At 39.1% G+C, this 23,029-nt stretch overlaps 1 long non-coding RNA gene and 1 pseudogene across 1 annotated transcript in view; one reads left to right on the top strand and one right to left on the bottom strand.

The window, feature by feature from the left end:
- Nucleotides 1–1,361: 1,361 nt before the first annotated feature.
- LOC100682630 lies at nucleotides 1,362–5,113 on the bottom strand (annotated as a pseudogene).
- An 806-nt stretch (nucleotides 5,114–5,919) lies between these two features.
- Nucleotides 5,920–23,029, top strand: part of LOC111096229 — a 29,413-nt gene continuing 12,303 nt past the window's right edge. The window contains exons 1-2 of the long non-coding RNA XR_005353884.1: nucleotides 5,920–6,112; nucleotides 19,390–19,453. This is a non-coding gene — a long non-coding RNA (uncharacterized LOC111096229). The remainder of the gene's footprint in view (nucleotides 6,113–19,389; nucleotides 19,454–23,029) is intronic.

Raw genomic sequence — 23,029 nt, forward strand, 5'->3', positions numbered from 1 at the left:
TGAGTCACACCTTGGCCCCCATTCAGAGCTTTTCCAGGGCTCTGTGTCCTAGTTAGTTTGTTTCCTTTTTAATCTTTCTCTGTAGGCTCCAGGTTTTGGCCTTTTCCTATTGGCTAGGCCATCTGCCCATTCACTTTCCAGTGTCTGAATTTTATTGCTTACTTCTCTCTACCGTCATATCCTGCTTGATTCACCTTGTCCTTGGGGGCTCGGGCCCCTTAATTTAATTCTTTCTCTCTCAGATACAAGGATCTTAGGATGGAATAGGGGAGTAGGGATGAACATGTGTTTCAATATTCCATGTTTAACCAGATGATTGTTTTCCCCAATTATTTATGTTTTCTCTCTTATTCTAAGTTCTTAGTCTTTGTGTGTGTGTGTGTGTGTGTGTGTGTGTTTGTGAATGTTTGATAGAGATGATTTACTTCAGGTTTTTAGATAACATGTTTATAAATATCTCTCTGAATAACTTAATGATAACTGACTCCTCTACCAATGCTTTCTCTATTCTGTGTTGACTTTCATATATTAATTCACCCGGTGGCTTTTTATCAAAGATCTACTACAGACCAAGTATTGGACCAATACTGGCGAAACAGTGTGGAACTAAATGTTTTTCCTCTCCTCAAGAAAACTACAATATGAAAAAAAAAAGTAAAACTACAATATGGAGATCTATCAGCAGTGTTCCCTAAGCACTTCTTTCTGTGTTGTCCTTGTAAATATTGTTGAGGCCACCAAGCAGCTACCTCCATTGTCCACTGGGGTTTATAATGTGGTGATCCAGTTTAAGGGTGGAGTCACATGGTTGTCAGCTTAAACATTGGGTAGTAACTTAACCTCTGTAAGCCTTGGGATCTTTGGTACAGTTGGAGTACTTAAAAAAAAAATCTTGTCAATATTTAAAAATCAAGATCACTCTCCTCTTTCTCTCTAATGCGTATTACACCTGCATAAGTGTGCATGCATGCACATGTACACACATTCTGATTCCTTATGAAAAATCCAAAGACACTACAACATTGGGCCACCTTCCTGCATGGAAGTAAGGGCCTACTAGCCTACTACTACTACTACTACTACTACTACTACTACTACTACTACTTCTCCTCCTCCTCCTCCCTCCTCCTCCTCCTCCCTCCTCCTCCTCCTCCTTCTTCTTCTTGCTCTTCTTCCTCCTCCTCTTCTTCTTCTTCTTCTTCTTCTTCTTCTTCTTCTTCTTCTTCTTCTTCTTCTTCTTCTTCTTCTTCTTCTTCTTCCTCTTCTTCTTCTCCTCCTCCTCCTCCTCCTCCTCCTCCTCCTCCTCCTTCTTCTTCTACTGGGAAAGTACCTTTATTTTGTTTGGAGGCATGGGCAGATATCTAGTCTGAGAATCTGGAATTGCTCTTTGGTGCCGCCTTGGTGACCTTGAGCACATTGAAGTGCACAGTTCTGCTCAAGGGCTGGCACCCACTGTGACAGTTTCACCAATCCTGACATCCTTGAAGCAGGGGAACAGGAACACGGACACATTCTTGAAGCAGCTGTACTTGGATGTAGTAGAGGTAGTCATGGGAGATGACCGTGGTCCTCTGCATTTTCACTTTGGTCACCATGCCGGACCAAATCCACCCTCGGATGGAGACATTACCAGAAAAGGAGAATTTCTTGTCAATATAAGTAGCCTCAGTGGCATCCTGAAGCCCAGACCAAGATTTTCGTAGTATTGCCAGAGCTTCTGCTTGCCAGTTTCTCCAAGCAGGAGGGGCTGACTTCTTTAGATGGAGCATGATCTGTGCCATTTGCCCAGCACTTCCTGTTGTAGTAGAGCCAGCTGATTTACACATTTACGCTATTCGTCTGGCCTCGTGTGCATTTGAGGTTTTCACTTGCTCTAGAGATTAGGAAATTGGAATCCTATTTTAAAATAATTTTTAAGGAATATTTAGTTAATCTGTGACTTTCAAAGATACAAAATATTCTAATTCTTTGCCCAGAGAATAATGTTCCTTTTCTATTATTAACAAGATATCCCTAAATATGAATGTGTTTGTTTGTATGTGTATTTTAACATATTTCCTATTTTTAAAAAAGATTTTATTTATTTATTCATGATAGACACACACAGAGAGAGGCAGAGACACAGGCAGAAGGAGAAGCAGGCTCCATGCAGGGAGCCCAATGCGGGACTTGATCCTGGGACTCCAGGATCACGCCCTGGGCCAAAGGCAGGCACTAAACCACTGAGCCACCCAGGGATCCCCATACTTCCTATTTTTAAATGTATTTCAATATTTGTTTCACCAGTATTGGTGAATGTCTGGGTTGCAGATTCTGAACAGATTTTTGTCCTTCTTAGGTATTTAAATCTGTGAAATCCCTCATCTTTCTGATTTCCAGCCCCCCCCTTTTTTTTTTCCATATCCTTGTACCCGACTACCCTGGTCTTTAGTCTTCTCCAAATTGTTTCCGACCTGTTTTTATTTTCATTAAGTCTCCACAGAGTTCTGAATTCATGACTCCATTTATCCAACCTTGTGCTCTCCCTTCAAAACCAGTCTTCATATTTGCTCTCCATGGCATTTGGGCTGTGGGAATCCCTTAAAGACCCCAGGGTGAATTATTCTTCCAGTCTTAGTACTTCTATCACTTTAGTGGTTCAACAAAACCACTCTGCATCTCTGAAGACCTTGGACTGGTCTAGCCCAGCTGAGGCCCACCCCTCCTAAGATCAGAAAATGGTTTCAGACATCCTGTAACCCTAGAGTCCTATGCTAGTTATCATATTGAGCAGAACACTCATAAGATATTAAGATTGATTTGAGCACTTGAAATGAATTTTACAATTGGCTTCCACCTATGGAAACCCATGAATAAGGGTTGATTTTCCTCACCTGCTTATGAAAAGAATAATAAATCTTTGTGTTTTAGGTACTATATGGTGCCTTTATTCCTATTCTTCAAGGGACATGAGGCTAATGAAAGCAAATATGATTCTTGGGCATTGTGGTAAGAGAAGAAGGAGGTTGATGGGTGGTCTCATTCTTCCTTGCAGTGTTCAGTCCACTTCTGAACATTGTGTTTCAACCTGTGTACCCACCAAAGCAGGGGGATGTAGAAAAGCTAGAGGCTGTCTAGAGGAGAACCTTCAGAGTGGGTTGAGAAGTCTGGAAAGAGTAAGCTTGGAGAAGAGAAGCCTTGGGGGTGGCTGAGAGAGGACAAGGGATGTAGTTATCATCAGAATCACCAAATTGTCATGTGGAAGAAAGAACAGATGACTCCAAGGGGTTGGAGTTGATTCAATGTGTAGGAACCCCAGAAAGACATGATGGGCTCTTTTAAAAAAAAGAATAGTGTAGAGCTGAAATATACTGCTCAGGGAGAAAATTCTGGGCCTCTAGGCAACCAAGCATAAAGTGGATGACCACTTGGTGGGGATGTTGTAGAAGAGATTGACTCATTGATGGGATGATCTGACCAGATGATCTTTAAGGTTTCCTTTTATCCTGAGATTCTAGAATATTTGAAATTGTCATGACAGGAGATTCCAGCACATTACAAAAACTGAAATCACAATACTGTGCATGTTTTTAGGTAATCTAGGAATCGATTTATTTCTATTATAATGGTAAGGAAATATTAATGTGTGGGTATGTTCTGTTTACTCATACAGCAAATTAGACCTCTTTTTTCATCAACAAGCGCTATTGAATATTGTTGAAATAAATCTGGCTGCTTTTCCACAAATTAATCACTTGGGCTCAATTAAGATAAGAACTTAACAGATGTCAGCTCCAGCCCCAATTTCTGGGTTAAAAGTATTTATCTCTTTTCCTTTTTCCTTTGCTTCTTCCAAATTAGTAGAGAAAGGATATACATATTATATTATCACTGACGCTTCAGACTATGGTAAATCTGGAAACTCCAGTTAGGAGGACCTATTATTGAGTAAGTCAGTCTCATTTCTTTCATATGCGCTGAATCTCAGCTTTATTAATTTCTCTCCCCATAGCCTTACTTACTCTTCTCAGTCTGAGTTCTTTCCATTTATCTGTGTCCCTGTACCACTTCCTGTGTTTGACTGGAGATTGGTTATTTGTGAGCATATTTGTTTTTCCCGATGGATGGCAAGAAGGAATCTATCTTGTATGTTGTTGTAATCCCCACAACACCTATTGCCCTCTCCTGGATAAGGTGATTCTCAATTGATGTTTGCGGTTTCAAATGATTTCTATCATGAGCTGCTTCTGTTTATTTACCACAGGTCTGGTCTAGCAGTTAATATGCCAGCCCTCGTTAAATATCCCCTGTGAGATTGCGATGAACTTGTTTTAGAAGTTATAGGTCACTCCCATTATGTGAGAAGATGACAAACCTGGTGGCTCTGAGCGTAGAGGAGAACGACAGAAAAGAAAGTGCATTTGACAGGTTTGTTTAGACTTGGTTTTTAAGTGGGGATGGCCTTCTCCTGTGGTCTAGAGCCACTAGTTCCCAGTGCTCAGACCTGAATTGTAAGCGAGCAGAGAACACCTGGATCTAGTCCCAGCTCTCCCACCAATTAGCAGTGTGGTGTTGGGTCAAGCACGGAGTCTTTCTTGTCTCCATCTGTAAAAACAAGGAAAGTGAAACTCACTGGATTTGCAGCTTCTGACAGTAAATAGAGAGATTCCCCATATCTCTGCTATTGCACCCTCTCCCTCTACTCCTTACGATGTGTGCAACTTTAGACAAGTTCTTTATCTGAGTGGCTCAGCTTCCTAACTTATAAAATGGGGGATTCCCATTTCTTGATGCTGTGATCAGGATCCATGGGTTGATGCATGTGAAGTGTTCAAACAGTGTCTGATGCAGAAACAGCACCAACTTAATGTTAGCTCTTTTATTTTGCTACTTTGCTAAAATATGTCTGTAAGTCCATCCCCTGTTGTTAAAATTACAAACTAATGCCTGGCATAGGGAGTCTTTCCAATGCTGGTTTTAAATCTATTATTTATTCCTCTTTCAAAGGAGCATTATATAAAGTTGTATTCAGATCATCTTGATCACTCACTTACTCTGGTCCCAGGTTGCTATCCTTAATTTGTACTCTACAGTGGTCAGTGTGTCTCAACCTGTCTTTGGGTTCTGACCTCATTGTCCCATGTCCTGAGACCATGGAGAGACTTAGACCTTGCCGCTTCCATGTTCATAGGACTCATGAGTAGTATGTAGAGACAACTGGCACACAGATATAATGTCTAAGGATCTTGGAGTCTAATATTCTAGTGGAAGGCTCAGCATCAGAATGCTCTGATCTTCCAGAACTTTTATTTTGGCTTGGGCATGATGTTACATGGACATTACTGAAAATGACATGGTCATTTCAGTTCAATAGATTAGAAGCTTAACTATATCTATTTAACATTTTGATCTGTGATAAATTCTGTTCTAGTTTTGTGGATATGAGGAAATATATTTCATAAAGGTAGGAGAGAGAAAGATATGAAGGAAACAACAGTGGGGTCTTGAGTCTTAAGGAGTTTGCACTCTTATTTGATGTTCTAGGCTTTCTGAGTTCAGTATGCCTTAGAAAATGTTGCTGACACAAAGAAACTCATTGCATACAAAATCCTTTTGCATATGTAATACCCTTCATGCCTTATTGCTGTTATTTGATTTTTTTTTTAATCTCAGGGTCAACTAAATTTCAGAGAGGTTAAATACCACGCCAGCAGGTAGCCAAGCCAGAAATTGGACTTGGGTCTTCGGACTCTGGGGTATGAACTCCAGGGTGTTCAGAGAGGAGGATGTGATGCTGTTTCTGCCAAATAAGTCTTGGGTAAAATGCAGAGGCTCCTTGTACGTTGTGCTTGTTTTATTATTGTTAGCCTGTAGTAACATCTCTGATTGTCCAAAGTGGTTCACAATTTTCCAACTTTAAATTTTTGACAGAGTCATGATTGAAAGCTGCAAGCATATGATTATGAGATGGTGGTTCTCGACATTTACCACAACCTCCCTGCTAAACCGCACAGCAGCCAACTCTCAAGATTTCCTCTGGGGTAGAGGGATTTTTCTCCCCACATGCAGTCCAGCTCCATGGGAAAACATTAGCAGTGACAAATGACTCTCCGAACCAATGCTCGAATCTGAGGTAAATGTGAACCTTTGTTCTTCCACAAGAGGAAGCCACCACCAGAGTATTCTCTATGAATACATTTGAAAGACATCATCTGAACACTTTCGGTCACTGTCTATTAGCCTTCAGGAGAATTGCTGTAGTTACTTAGCATGCAGTGGGAAGTGGTGTATCTTGGAGCCGAGTCTGTGTACATTGATCTTTATAGATATTTATGTTTATTTCTTTTGGCAGGCATGGACAAAGACATTTTTTAAAAATATTTCAAGTCTGTGGAAAAACAAAGCAGAATATATTTTTAAAAATCTACCACAGAAAGGATAATAATAGCTTCCTTGACTGAAGACAACAGACAGGCATAAAATATAAGGGAATTATTTTATCCTGGACAAGAGAATTGCTGCTACAGCAAATTTTGACCTTGTCACAATCTGGATAACTCTTAGGTTTAAAACTTCCACGCCCACAGACCCCGGTCCACAGAGGAGATAACTGATCTGGGGCTTAGCAGTATTGGCAAGGTGGTGCATTATGGGATTTAGCTATAGAGTGTTTGCTCCCCAAGGAGAGAACTGCAGGAATTTTAAGAACTTGCATCAATTCCCTTGTGTAGAAGCAGTATGTCTAAGTATATTTCATGTAAATCCTCAACTCAACACATAAAGCTGTAGTTCCACCACGCCTTTAAAAGGAAATTAGAGCACAGGAATGAGGCCAGACTGACCTTCATCCACCGTTTATCTCTTCAATTGCCCTGTCAGTCCATTTCAGTCACATGTTAGAGAGGCTTTCTGTCTCCCTGAGAGTGCTTTCACCTCCCCTCCCACCCACCCCACTACCTCATCAGTGTGAGGTTCTCGATTTTTCTTTTAGGCCCCTAGCAGGATAGCAATCTGGATTGTTTCTTTAGACATTGTTTCTCTAGCAAATAGATGCATTTCACAACTCTTCTTATGACAAGTTTTTCAATACTCATTGATCATTTCTCTCTCTCTCTCTCTCTCTTTCCTTCCTTCCTTCCTTCCTTCCTTCCTTCCTTCCTTCCTTCCTTCCTTCCTTCCTTCCTTCTGAAGGTAGATTTGATCTCGTGAGTAGAAGGTAGAACCTCAGTCCTTGACGAGTGGCCCCAAATGCTAATAAGGATGTAGAGAGGAAAGGGAACCCTAGTGCCTGTTGGTAGGAATGTAACCTGGGACAGCCACTACAGAAAGCAGTATGGTGGTTTCTCAAAAAGTTGATGGAAGTACCATATTGTCCAGTATCATATTGTATTCTACTTCTGGGATTGCATCTGATGGAAATAAAAATCTATGTTGAAGAGATACCTACCTGTGCCCCCATTTATAGCAGCATTATTGACAAAAACCTATGACATGAAAACAGCATAAGTGTCCATTGATAGATGAATGAAAAAAAAATGTAATATCCATGCTTATATCTATATAGTGGGATATTATTCAGCTATAAAAATCCTGCTTCTGACAACACGGATAGACTTTGAGGACATTATATTAAACAAAACAAGTCAGACAGAGAAAGACAAATACTGTGTGATCTTACTTACATGTGGAATATAAAAATAACAAAACAAAAAATCAGAATCATATGTAAAGAAATCAGATTTGTGGTAACCACAGGTGAGAGATGAGGGAAATGGTGGAAGGTGGTCAAAAGGTCCAAACTTCCAGTTAAGATGAATAAGTACTAGGAGTGTGAAGTACAATGTGATGACTGTAGTTAACACTGCTGTAGGAGATATGTGAACATTGTTAAGAGAGTAAATCCTAATGGTTCATGTGGAAAAAAACAGGATAGCAATACAAATAATTTCACAAACTCATAAAGCTAACGGTTTATCTATTTGATACCTACAATTTTTATTAATTTTAACCCCAATCACATGTTAGAAATAAATGTCATTGCTTGTAGAGTTTAATGATAACATTACCATCTGTGTGTGTTTTGGGGGGGCGACTTTGAAGACAAACATAAGGCATGGATGGCATAGGACCTAGGACCTGTCAGTTGTTGGACTCAGTCCTGGGTTGGCCATTTGCTTTTGCTTCTAGTCATCTGCATCAAATAAGTACATTTTGAAATATTCCAAGCAGGTCAAAATTATCTGACATTGTTCAGGTTGTGCTTTGGTGTTCTCCTGTTGACCTTTTGTCTGTTACTTGACTTGGGTTAAGTAGGGAGTCACAACATGGATATCCTGTCATTTCATATTCTGGCCAGGTCTTATATTTATCTCAGTGTTTTTTTGTAATGTAGTCTAACTGTCTGATAGGGGCTGCTAGTGATAAATATATATTATGAGTTTAAAACGAAAACTATTTTTATTTTTGTGGAGTGATGATCAATAAGCCATTCAATCTATTTGACTGAAACTGATCACAGTAGTAGGTTATGGTCTCTTCAACACGGTACTGACACCACGACTGTTTTTAATGTCTTCCAACATCGCAAGAAAACTAAGAACTCAGAACTCAGGATGGGTGTGGTAGGGGAATTATAGTATAAAATCCATATGTTTTAGAATTGGTTGCTCTATACGAGGTTGGAAGAGCTCAGGTATGTTTTGGGTTAGTTCAGTCCCTTAAACTATTCCTTTCAAATGTTTTCTTTCAACCAAATCTGAAACACATTTTGCCAAAACCTTTTTTCCCTTAATTTTTAAAGCCATGTGTATTTAAAGGGACATTTAATCCATATGTTTTGGCTCATTTACACTTAACTCATCAAGATATTGTTTTTAAGAGCTATTTGAGCTCCACGAAGCCCATTTTATAAGTCTTTTCTTCCGCAGTACTAGGAAGTTGTGTTTTGCTGGAAACAGAAATTGAACCCACAAAATAATTAAGTTCGGATGAAAATTGAGAATGTACAAGATTTTTGAGAGCCACCAAACTTCACTTAGAAAACTATGTTATCCTCTTGCAGTTTTTTCGTTATTCCTCCTAAGTGCCAATATGCTTTAGACAGGATGCTAACTTTGATCATATATTAAATCTTTATTTTGCAGTTAAATGTCTGAGTGCTTATTGCCAATGTCTTCCTTATTGTAAAGGATAAGAGCAAGTTCAAAAAATAAGAAGGATATACAAAAGAGTGAGCTCTAAACTCCTTGAGAGGTTGATGGTGGACCTATAAACTTGGGCCTTCAGGGGCCTTCCTTTTCTGTTCCCACAAGGCCTGCCTGCTCTTTCCTTCAAAGTTCCTTCTGCTGCGTTGCAGGGAGATGAGGAGCTTCTGCGGCACAGGATCTCACTGTGTTATATATCCTCTGCCCTCCAGGATCATCACATTTGTCTTGCTGAGTAGAGGGATGACCCTAGCGGACTTATGACACATACAGTAGGATTGCCCATCTGTCTGGCATTTCCCTAGAGGTCGGGTTCTAAAGACGCTCCTGGAGAGAATTTCAGAAAGACACTACACGTTTTATAGAGAGTACACATAGACAGTGTCCCTAGAGAGTTGTGAAGGCAAAAAGCTTTTCAGGTCAGTAATGACCTACAGTTTAATCTCATCATCTCAGGGAAGCTGAGCACCTCTGAAACAAATTTTGCCCATTGAGCCTCAATATCCAATGAAGAATGACCCTTCCATTGAGAAATTAGCAACAACAAAAAATTTCTATGACTCAGTTTCATCCACATGCCTCAGAATTGCTTGAGCAAGATTTCTAGAGGGCACTGAAGTGTTGACACTCTTTTCTTCTCCTGTGTGAGTAGACAAAGAGTAAAAAACTTTTTTTTTTAAGTTTTATTTATTTGAGAGAGAGAGAAAGAGAGAACAAGAGAACAGAGGGAGAGAGAGAATCTCAAGCAGACTCCCCACCGAGCACAGAGCCCAATTTGGGGCAGGATCTCATGACTCTGAGATCATGACCTGAGCCGAAAACAATAGGTAGATGCTCAACTGACTGAGCCACCCAGGTGCTCCAAAATGTTTTTCAATTAGAGAAGATGTGAGTAAACATGAACATGATTTTTATAGCTAACAGTAAAACGCAAGAATACACGTTATGATTAGGTGAGTATCAGTTGATATAAATAAAAATCTTCAAGATCTTAACAACCTGAGAGTAAATTATATTTCTTCAAACACTACTTTTTACCATAGGAAATCAGATTTGTTGTGCAATATTAGTGGAGTGTAATGAGTTTGAGAAGGTAGTTTTGTGTACTTTTTATTGTCTTTCCTTTTAGATGAACTTGGGTTCTTTTCTCTCAACATTGGATTGCATGTGGAGTATATTTATCATCTGAAGCTCACACCAGGCCTGCTCCTGACAATTAGGTGTACTGCCCATAAAGAAATGAGTTGTCACTGTACACGAAGTTCTTGAAAATGTTACTATTATTTTTTAAGGAACTATTTGATTTGGGAACAGATATCCATCATTCTGAGCTTTTCAAGCCTCTGACAAGTACATAAAGGAACCTGGTTACCAGATGTTTAATATCTATGAGAGAGAAAGAGAAATTCAATGATATAGCGGTCTCTTCTGAAAAATAGTATTAAAAAGTTTGTCATAATCTTGAATAATAACTTTCCTTTTTTTCCTCAATAAACCTATTTCATTGACTTGAATTTATAATAAAATTTTTATATTTTAATACTAATGAAGTTGTAGGGAAATCACATTTAGACATGTATGTGAATATATATACAAACTTTTTCAGTCCTTGGCCTTAATATTCTTAAATTTTATTTATCAAAATTTAAAAATGTTAGTAAACCAATTCTCATAGACATTAACTCAACAATAAAGCACACTTAACAGCAAAGTTAGCTTTTATGAGCTTACGTAGTATGTGCTCCTTTATTTTCCTGATGTTATCCTGGAGTTCAGTAATAATGCAAACTTTAAGAAATAGTATAGATAGTATGAAATGTAGAAATAGTTAAAGCTCATTCTTGTATATTTTCAATTTCATTTATTAATATTACTAATAAATATATTTAGGCCATAAAACCCAAAAATACAGGCATATGTCATCTTATTGCACTTTGCTTTATTGTGCTTTGCAGATACTGCATTTTTTTTTTATAGATTGAACATTTGTGGCAAGCCTGCAGTGAGCAAGTCTGTTGGCACCATTTTCCAACAGCATTTGCTCACTTTGTGTCCCCACATCATGTTTTGGTAATTCTCACAATTTTCAAACTTTTCAATTATTATTATGATTTGTTATGGTGATCTGTGATCAATAATTACAACTCATTGAAAGCTCAGATGATGGTTAGCATTTTTTAGCAATAAAGTGTTTTTAAATTAAGGTATGTACATTGTTTTTTAAAGAGATAATGCTGTTGTACACCCAGTAGACTACAGTATAGTGTAAACATAATTTTTATATGCACTAGGAAACCAAAAAAGTTCATTTGACTCACTTTATTGTGATATTTGCTTTATTGCAGTGGTTTGGAACTGAACTGGCAATATATTTGAGGTATACCTGTATTATAGATAAAGCTACATTCTTCTTTGGTCATAACCATCAATCCTGATTCTTTCTTGAGAAGCATCAACAATATTTAAATTGATATGTATCTTTCCAGACCACTTTATTTTTACTTACGCGAGATATAGTTGTGGCCCTAGGCTATCCACAGCACTTTAAAAAAAAAACTGTATGTTTTAAAATGTAAATTGTAGTTTAATGTGTACATTAATCTGCAGTTTCTACTTGACCACCTTGATAAAATTTCTAATAAGCTGTAATAATTTATAAGTGGATTTTCTTAGATTTTTTTGATAAATGGTAATATCATATTTAGATAATGATAATTTTATCTTTTCCTTTCTGATCTTTATATCTCCTCTTTTTTTCTTGGAGAGACAAGGATAAAGAGTAACCATTGAATATACAATGATAGTATCAATATCTTATTATTCCTTACTTATATATTGTTTCTAATATTTCATCTATTAAGTATGGTACTTATCATATAATGCCAGTACTGACATTTTATTAAGGTAAAATTTTCATTCTATTCCTACTTTGCTAAGAGAAAAAAAATCAGATGTTAAATTTCATCCAGTATCTTCACATCATTTAGCTTTTGTCTTTTGTCATCTAATATAGAGAACTGATGGATTTTTTTAAAATAAATTTATTTTTTATTGGTGTTCAATTTGCCAACATATAGAATATCACCTAGTGCTCATCCCATCAAGTGCCCCCCTCAGTGCCTTTCACCCAGTCACCCCCCACCCCCGCCCACCTCCCCTTCCACCACCCCTAGTTCGTTTCCCAGAGTTAGGAGTCTCTCATGTCCTGTCTCCCTTTCTGATATTTCCCACTCATTTTTTCTCCTTTCCCCTTCATTCCCTTTCACTATTTTTATATTCCCCAAATGAATGAGACCATATAATGTTTGTTCTTCTCTGACTGACTTATTTCACTCAGCATAATACCCTCCAGTTCCATCCACGTTGAAGCAAATGGTGGGTATTTGTCGTTTCTAATGGCTGAGTAATATTCCACATATACATAAACCATATCTTCTTTATCCATTCATCTTTCGATGGACACCGAGGCTCCTTCCACTGTTTGGCTATTGTGGACATTGCTGCTATATACAACTGATGGATTTTCTAATATTAAACCATCCTTGCATTCCTGGGATAAACCAAATTTGATCTTAATGTTTAATTTTTGAAAATACGTCTATAAATTTTATTTGCTAAATATTCTATTTAAAGTGTATATGTCTTAATTTATAAATGTCATTGGACCCTAGTTGTTTCTTTTCTTGTGCTTTGTCTTGGTTTGGTATCAGTGCTATATTTGCTGAGCAAAGTGGGTCACATGCCTTCTCATCTTTTTCTTTGCTCTGAAAAATTTATATATTAGGGGAACTATCTGTTTTTAAGGGTATGATTAAATTTCCAAGTGAAAACTTGTATTGGGTGCCTTTGAAGTATATCATTTTGACAATTTCTTCAGTGGTTATTCCTTTGTGTAGATCTTTTCAACGTTCTTTGAGCCAGTTTTGGTGATACACATATCTTTTCTGGAAAGTGTCCATTTTAGCTAAGGATTCATCTAGGTATGCTAAATTTACCACCTAAAAATAAAAGATGTAGCATTTCTTTCCTACATATCAGGTGAAGAGTAGAGGAATTGCTTTTCTCACCAAGTTGATTTTAGCTTTTGTACCAGCAAAACAAACTATAACTACTCCAGTTTTTGTGATGTTCAATGAAATCAGTTGTTTTGCTGTAGGAAATAACTGTAGGAAACTTTGCCTTCTTTTTTTTTTTTAACCAAGTGGTAATGCATTTAAATAATGCCATCCCCAACTCCAGGTTCAGGAATCAGAAAATTCCACAATACTTCTAATTTTCTTAAGCACTCTGTGTTTCCTATAAATAAAACTGAAAAAAATATCTTTCTATCATACAGAGATAGTAGCTATATTAAAGCATATAATGACTCTACTAACCTCTATCTAGAGTTTGTGTATGTTAAATTATAGGAATAGATTTTTTTTTATCAATGTATACCCTTTGTTTTCAAGCAAATATACTTAGTGTAAGCTGTGTATTTGAATAAGAGAGTTTTCCTCATTGGATAAGTAATTGAAATTGGATCTAGAGCTTTGGACTGTTGTCTAATCATCCTAATTAAATAGCAGCATAAAGCATAAGTTGACTACTTTGTCTAATTTGAGTTCTCAAACTTAATTAAAAGCAAAGCAAATAAAAAGTGATTGTACTTAATTAATCATTGTTCTAATCAATGTAATCAGTCAAGTAAGTTGTCAAAAGTGGTGTGTTTTAATACACATAGTCAATCAGTGAGAATGATTTTTCCGACTTAGTAGAGGCTCTATGAAAGTAGCAGGTCTGAAGATATTGTGCAAGCATAAATCTCTAGGTTTCTCTGCTGCTGCAAAAGTTAAGACGTATTTGGCATAGAAAGAAATTTCTCTACTTTGAGCCTGCCAACCCTGGCATGACAGTAAAGTGATAAGAGAAGAAAAGCTTGGGAGAGGAGGTCAAGAAGCTACATTAGAAGTTCTGTTCAGTTTGGGACATGTAGCTAACTAACTTAAATCATTATTTTGTAAAAGGTATGTGTATGGCATATATTCAGTACCAGCTCAAGAACCTTTCTTCAGCAACACTTGCTCAGTTTTGCCCTTTATCTTTGACCTTCTTAATAAGATAGATGCCTTTTATACTAAGGATGAGTGAAATCTAGTCTTATTAATTAAATAACTTTTTCTTTCTCTTAGTGTGGCCTTAAGATTTCATTATTCCAAGTCTCTTTCTGTCTTAATTTTCCTTCAATTTTTAGTATTCCTTTCTCTTTTATACCCTACCAGGAAAAAAGTTCTACTTTCTCCTAGCAGGACCATTTGTCTTATGGCCCTAAATTTTCAGATATAAGACACAAAATTACATGGTTAGAAGTTTGTGTTTTTTAATACTTCCTTGCATTATTCTCAACAAAGTTAAACTGTACGACCTAGCAGTAAATCTGCTTTTTATTGGTGGAGGTCCCTGACTTTTTTGTGATGAGATTTATTTCTGGATTGCACCAACTCTTCATCCATGGAAAAAAATAGGTGATCTATAGTGAGAAGAAATCATATATTGGAGAAAGGATGGGAGGGATGATTATTAAGGAAATCATGCTTGAATTGATTTGTGGAGGAAGGGCACACTTTTAGCTCAGCTATGCCATATCCTTGAGAGATGTTTCTCTAAATGGGGGACTTACACACTGGATGTATTATGATTGCATGTTGGCATTTGGCTTTGATTGTACTTGTATTAAATTACAATTTCTGAGCATCAATATCACCTATTTTATTTTTAAATGTGTGGAGTTTTCCAATCAACTAAACTTGGATTTTGTGCAACTAAAGGCTGCAACTTCCAATTTATAGGTAGAAATGGCATCAAGAAATAGAGAAGGAACCTGGATTGTGTAGTCAGAAAACCCATATTGGAACTCTAGCTCTGCTATATTTTAACCGAGTAAGTTTGATGAAGGCACTTGCAATTTCTGAATTTCAATATATGTATCAGTAGGAAAGATAATATCTGCCTCATAGAGCTGTTGCAAAGATAAAACAAAATGTTCGTAAAGCACTGGTGAGGCCTGGTGTATAGAAAACCTTCAATATTAATTCCTCTTTTTCTCGGTAGCTGTATTAGCATTGCTGGGAGCAAGGAGATCATTCTGTTCCAGTATCTAGTTCTTACAGACTATATGACCTTGCTGATTCCCATATGTGTTTCTTTACTATGAAATGGGAAGAAATATTTTCCCAAATGAAAGGTGTTTTTTGTTTTTTTTTGTTTCTTTTAAATTTATTTTATGATAGTCACAGAGAGAGAGAGAGAGGCAGAGACACAGGCAGAGGGAGAAGCAGGCTCCATGCACCGGGAGCCCGACGTGGGATTCGATCCCGGGTCTCCAGGATCGTGCCCTGGGCCAAAGGCAGGTGCCAAACCGCTGCGCCACCCAGGGATCCCTGAAAGGTGTTTTAAGAAATTTTGTGGCTTTCAAATGAGAAAGTAACATACAATAAGCTTTGAAAATTGTTAAGTACTAAGGAACTATAAGCCATTATCTTTAAAAGCTGATAATAATTGAGGCACGAACATGTATATATTGTATATTGTATCTTGTATCTTATCACACAATAAACACAATAAAGTATTCAGGAAAGAGGATATCTTAATATCCATGATCACATTTCACCACATTTATCTGCTGTCATTTTCGAAGTCCACATGCAAATAAGATTCTAAAAAATGATTTGTTTCTGACTATTGATGTTTGTTCTTTTACAAATATAATTGTGGGACACTGAAGGCCACTTCACTTCCTGAGAAACAATTAAGAGCATACTGTATCTTCTTAGAAAATACATACATATAATTGTAAGAAGGTCAGGAGTTTTATTTTGAAGGAAAGTAAGTTGAAAAATTTCAGTTGAAAGAGAAATGAGATTTTTACCAAAGTCAAATGAAAATAAATATTGTTAGAAGTTTTGCTTTTAGAGGTAGTACTCATCTTGAAGATACTGCTACTTGACAGAATAAATTTGCTTGAGTAGCAGATTTTTTGTTTTTGTTTTATTGTTTGATTATTGCATCAGATTTGAAAAAGAAACAAGAACGATCTCTGTTCCTGTCATGGAGACTCTTTCTGCACAAAAGAACTGATTTACCAACATGCCAAATCCCTGACTGTAGCCCTAGAAAAGAAGAGAAGGGTTTGATTTTTTGGGAGGGTTGGGGGGTGGGTGGGTGGAAATTGGAAGAACGCACGACATTGCTTTCTGTAATTAGGTGTCGACCCGGTTGTATACATAAGCTTTGTGCTGATAAATAGAGAGCCTGTGATAATGCTTAGAAGGACTTCGAAGTCTGGGCTCTATGATGGGGCCACTTGACTCACTGTGATCTGAGTTGGAACACACTGCTTTATTCCACAGCCATCTAGACCAAGAGCGAGAAGGAACAATTTACCAGCTAAAGCAACAAAGCGCTTGAGGTAGACAGAAAGTAATTAGTTTTTAATGATCTTTTGGAAGTCACATGAATAGATTGATTTCTGTTTTGATCTTGCTTGAATTAATGGCGGCTTTTGAGTCTTCAGTCCCACTTGGGCATGCATTGTTTCTCCATTTCACGGTCTGGCGCTCCTGCACTTCAGGTTTCACTTGGACCATTGTTCCATTTTGTAAGGCTCTGCCCAGTGTTTTTGTGCTCTTCAGCTTTAAACATTGCTGTGGTGTTTTCCTTTTATTTCTATAGCTGTTTCCTCTTGGGAATCTGATGGGGCTATTATCACTTCCAAGGGGCTAACATCCAAATTGGAGGTTCGCCGTCAATTCATTTCTCACTGAGACAAGCTCCGTCGTACTCCTTGGGAAGAGTGGTTTCAGCCCTGTCCTGGGGAGAGCTCAGGCTTTCCCTTCTCTCCTTTTTGGATTATCTAAGTTCTTTCCAATCAACTAACGAGGTTGCAAGGACGCAGTTTGTAGGACTGGAACAACTGTTGGGACTAAAAAAGTTTTCCTCAATAATAAATTTAATTCTCCCCAAAGCTTTCCAGATGACAAAAACAACATCCCCAGTTTCTACTCAAGCACTGTCACCAGCTCCCTGTTTCACTGTCCGACAGATGTCTGCCTTCCTCTACTCTGTTTCCCACTTGCCCATCCAATTCTCAGATGCTTTTCCTGGTCAGGAAGGTAGTAAAGGCTTACAGTTTTTTCACCCTTTTTTGTTTGTTTGTTTGGTTTTGGTCAATCAAGCTATGCATGTCTATTCTTTCAAAGTTTTGTTTTGTTTTTTTTTAGGAAAACATGGAAAATGGAGAAAAAAAATCAGGCGAATTTGCAGCAGAGACTTTCAACATTTTAAGATAGACCTCCTGGTTTTTCCTATATAATTATCTTGTTTAATATATTCTTCAACTGTTGTAGAGCTATGCTTTGGAATAATTTTCCACTTAAGGAGATCATTTTTCTATGTCAAAAAAGAATACAGATCTCCATGATAATTTTCAGAGACTGCCAGAAAAAGTATTGTATGTTTATGGTCCTGGGCTTTAGGATGGGTATAGGAAGAAAACAGAAGTGATTTGAGACTGGTAAGAGGTCAAACACCACTACTAAAGTCCTTCTGGAAGAGAAAAGTGAGAACAAACAAGCTTAGAAAGGTCAAAAGAAATTACCTTCTGGCACGAAGGACAGATTTTAGAACAGTAACAAATCCTACACTTACATGAAGTGTGAACTAGTACTTTGGAAACGGAAGGCGCAAGTGGAGTGCTGGGATTCTGAATCTTTTTGTCATGCCCCCCCCCCGCCCCGCCCCCGGCCCCGGGACAGACAGGGAAGTGGAAGATGGAAGAGAGTGCAGGGAAAAAGGAAGATGAGATGCAGGAGCCAAATTGGACAAGGGAGAAGGAGAAGGCCGGGCTAGCGTGTTGGGAAGAAGCCTTAGGAGAGGAAAAGGGAGAGGCTTCGGGATATTTACAGCCAACATTCCATCTAGCACCAGGCACCCAGCGGAGAAAAGGCAATTTATCCTTGTCATAAAGCTGGCTGCACCGCTTCTCCTGCTGCCAGGCATTTTGTTCCCAGAAGAAGGGGCTCCCCAGGAATGTGAGGGGAGGTGGGGGGCAGGGAAGGCCTGGGAAGGCTTCCACGGCCACCACCCTTGGTCACTTCCAGGTTAGAGTACAGCCTTGCCACTTTGTCTTCTGTGTTTATGACTCTCCTTTGGTTTCCATTTTGTGTTTTGTAGAGTTGGGCATCTCCAGCTCTCCATTTCCTCCTTTAATGTAGCCGAGGGTAGTCCTCTAAACACCAATTACGAATCCTTTCTAACTATGCCTTAGGTACAATGCGAACATGGTTTTCTTCAATACTTTACCCGATAGAGGTCAAAATCTTCTGATTTTGTCCAAACAAATCTTCAGCCTGACTGACACTTTGCATGAATCTACCTTCTTTGTAGTTTTAGTGTTTCAGTGGCAGGCATCCACCTGATTTTTAAAATTTATTTATTTATTTATTTATTTATTTATTTATTCATTCATTCATTCATTCATTCATTCTGCACATCTTATTTCATGAAGTCTGAATATGGTCCATTCAGTGAGTCCTGGAGAACCTAACCTTTGCCAAAGGACATATGGTGGCTCCCCTTTGCATCAGTGACTAAATTTTCTGTACACGTGATGGCAGTGTGCAGCTTCCAGTGGCCTTTGGGGTCATTTGGACTTTAGGCATTTTTTCCAAATTACAGAAGGAATTATAACAGTCACCTATTGTTCTTATGAATTCAACCTCATTCATACTGCAGCATTTTGAAAATTTTCCACCTTTCCCAGCAGGAGTTACCTAGCTGTAGTGAAGATAGCGTCCTCATCAAGAGGTACAGTGTGTGGGAGAAGTAGCAGCAGGATTAGGCAGTGGATTCAAATTGTGGCTCTGTCTTCTGGCAAAATGATCTTCTGACTAGAATCTGGTTTCCTCATGTGTTTAAGGAGGATGTAATAATAATATTTGCCTCATGGAGTTGTGGTGGTGACTCAATGGCATCTCTTATGTGCCCGGTACGCAGTAAGTCCTCTGTAAATAGTCAAGTGCTGGCTCATTATCATCATTCATATTAATAACAACTATTAGCCATGACTTCAAACCTTATATGCTGTTTAGGGGTTAAAATGAGCAGACATTAATCACCTGGAGGATATTTGAGTGTTAAACTGTAAGATAATAACTGTTTTCAATTGCAGGCACTGGGGTGAAGGAAAGATTTATGTGGACCAGCTGATGGGGAAGGAAGACTTCCCTAAAGAGGTAAGAACTGAATTGGGCCTTGAAGAGCAAATAGATTTTAAAATATACAAAAGGGAATTTAAGGTTCAAGACACAGGAAGTCAGGGAGAAAAGTGTGAGTAAGCACATAACAAACATACACCAAAAAAGGGTAGCGTTTCAGAGCCGTTTTTCTGGGTTATGTGTCCAGCAGTTATTCATTCTTTCCTTTTTCCAATCTAGCAGTGCCCTGGTACTAAATTTAAATTAAGGTAGGTTCGTTTGCTTGTTTTAGCTGTTACCTGCACCGAAATAATAAGTATGCTCCTTGGATCATGCCATTCTCGATCCTTAGGAACCTTGATTAGTTTAGCAGTCAGCGTTGCTTTGAAAGCATAACCATTTTGGAATAAATTCTAGGGAGCTATGTGTGCAAGACGGACATATATTTTAAGCAAATCGAAAGAGTTGATGTTCCGAGGGACCACATGAAATTGCTAAGGAGAAGCGTTGCATTTCGACAACTCGTCAACGCCATCTCGTGTCTATGCCAGCTGCCCCTCCATCCACTAAAGGAATCATACTGACTTAATAAGGAACAGTGCTCTGTCCCGGCAGTCACCTCTTGTCCTCTGTGCTCCCCCCACAGTTCCAACTGTGAAGGATGCTTCTGAGGTGGGGACTTACAGTGACGTGGAGCCACCCACGGAGTCGGGGGTGCTGAGGACTCTACAGTTGAAGCAGGTTAAAAATATAACCCAGATGGGACGCCAGGGTGGCTCAGAGGTTGAGCGCCTGCCTTTGGCTCAGAGCGTGATCCTGGGGTCCCGAGATCAAGTCTTGCATTGGGCTCCCTGCAGGGAGCCTGCTTCTCCCTCTGCCTGTGTCTCTGCCTCTCTCCGTGTGTCTCCATGAATAAATAAATAAATAATCTTAAAAAAAAAATCTATAACCCAGAACTTCACTGCAACAGTAAATGGAAGATTTGGGAGGTGTTTTTTTTTTTTTTTGTTGTTGTTGTTGTTGTTGTTTTGTTTTTTTTTTTAAAGTCCTGAGATTGTGTGATGCTCTGTGTAATAAAGCTTAGGGAGAGGTGAGATTAAATTGTACCTAATGACATACTCATTTAGTTCTTACTCTCTAGAAATACCATTTATTCCGGCTCCTAATATTGCCCGGCTGGTCTCTCAGTCGGCCTGGTCTGTGGTCTGTGACTGGCCAGCCAGGTGGTGGGGTCCTGACCAACACCACAGCCCTCAAGGCCCAGCCTGTCAGCTCGTTTTTACCTTTAAACCTTAATTAAATGTAGGGGCAGTTTACATGATCTATTTAATTATGTGCATTCTTTCCCAAAGCCTTTTATTTTCCATGAAAGCCCCTGTATTGAAAGATTCTGTTGGCCACTGTATCTGAGCGTCACTTGGAAGCATATCAGGAAAGGCAATATAGCTTAGTGTGTTTGAAACTAAACAGATGTGGGTTGAAGTTCTCCCTCAATCACTTGTTAGCCGTATGATTTGGAGCAAGACATTTAAGCTTGTTTTCTCCCTGGTACAATAGGGCTATTTATTGTGAAGATTTTTAAAAAATAAAGAGTGAAAGAAGAAGTGTGTTTAGGCCACGTAGTAGAGTGATTGATACATAGTGAACCAGCATTAAATGAGATTGATTATTAATCAGCAACCAATCTGTTCATAATAAATGTGACTATTCATGATAAATGTAATAATATACTTCTCTTGTTAACACATTAATTTTTTTAAGATTTTATTTATTTATTCATGAGAGATGCAGAGAGAGAGGCAGAGACACAGGCAGAGGGAGAAGCAGGCTCCCTGCAGGGAGCGCAATGAGGGACTCGATCCCAGGACCCCCGGGGTCACGACATGGGCTGAAGGCAGATGCCCAACTGCTGAGCCACCCAGGTGCCCCACATTATTTAATAAATATAATAATTAACATTGAAAATACCTACTGTTAGTTACTACTACACTTGTTATCCTAATGTTGATTAAGTTGACCCTGTCAGTTCCCTGACCTGTAGCAATGAGGATAATATTACCTGCAGGCTGATGCTGTGAGCTACACCCAGAATTACTGGAGAGACAGGGTCACGGCTGTGCTTTACAGACCACGCAATAATTATTAGGGCAAGGATGAAAACAAGTGGATGGTGTCCGGTAGCATTTCTGACTGTAACATATATGACGGGAACCTGCAGGACAGAATTCTTGGTTCTCGGTGGGGGCTAACCTTTCACAAGTTTCCAGAGACAGGCCAGTGTCTCTGGAGAGCCAAATGGATGGTTTGTGATGGAGCACAGTGCTGTGTCCTGAAGGCAGGCCGAGCATCTTCCGATTCTGTTTCCTTTGCCTGGCACAGCCACTTCAGCGTTAGCCTAGCAGCTAGTAATTACGTGGCCACTACGTAATTACAGAATTTGTCATCTTCTAAGAGAATTACTTTGCTAAGGAGTACTCTTTCCTCCATTTCTTCTTTTGTCACCTGATCGGGATAATCTCACTGGGCATCCGCATTGGGTTAGACACTTCGTGAGGCCTTTGTACCTGCGCCATTTAATACTATCCTTATAATCACCCTCTGAAGTGTGCATGATCGCCTATGTTCACAGGTGCATCCCTAACGTGCCTAATCATGAAGGGTAGAAAACCTTTATCAAACTGAAAGGTGAGGCTGTTCTTTCCATGGCATTAGTTCCCTGATGCTTCTGTGGCTTAAGCACAAGTGTAGAAAAAAGGGCATAAAAGGGAGTGGTTCTCCTGGGAGAGTGGGGCTGCTTCCCTACAGAGTGTTTGAAAGCAGACAGGGGGCCTTATGGTCACGGTGACGGGGGTGAGGAGGTGCTGCTAGATTCCGGAGGCGGGGGCCGTGGGTGCCCAATGTTCTGTGGTGCTCTGGACGGTACGACTGGAGACGTGTCCCCCCTGAAATGCTAGTTGTATCCTTAGAGGAGGGACGAGGCGATTCAGAAACGTGTCTTCCTCTTTCTTCTGAAGTGGTAAAAGGGGCCGTGGCTGGGGTCATGGCTGTATGCTGTAGTTTCCACTCGCGTGCGGCCTACAGGGTAGATAAACCCAACCCTCACTTCCTACGTGAGACTCTTGTTTCTCTTAAGGTAAGTTTTGCTTATACACTGATAACACCCTCAGCACAGCGTGTTCATCTCGGTGCCCCCCGCGAGTGTGAGTGTGCACTCCATTTTGTCCATTGCTGGTTCTAGGGGTGGCATAGGATCCGGCTAAGAGTAGGTGCTTAAGGGATACTCATTAATATGAGGCCTATCATGAATAAAGCCCAGAAAACAAGCTTAAGACCTCAGGTTTCTTTGTGCCTATTGCGCTTCCTCCTCGCCTCACAAATAAGCAGAACCGGACACCTTAACTTGGCTTAAAAAAAAAAAAAAATGTAAGCGTTTTGGTGATCATGAAGTATACTGCATGTTGTTATTTCTCAATTTTTGCTCCTTTCCTGATTCCCGGACGATAGTTTAGGGTTGTCACTTGGTCACCAGCAATCTTCTAGGAAGGCAAGTTCAGCGTTTGGAATCTGGCCGAGCAACTGGTGCCTTAAAAAGATTAGTTTTCCCCCTTGCTCCTT

Source organism: Canis lupus, chromosome 1, assembly GCF_011100685.1.
Source record: "Canis lupus familiaris isolate Mischka breed German Shepherd chromosome 1, alternate assembly UU_Cfam_GSD_1.0, whole genome shotgun sequence".
NCBI lineage: Eukaryota > Metazoa > Chordata > Mammalia > Carnivora > Canidae > Canis > Canis lupus.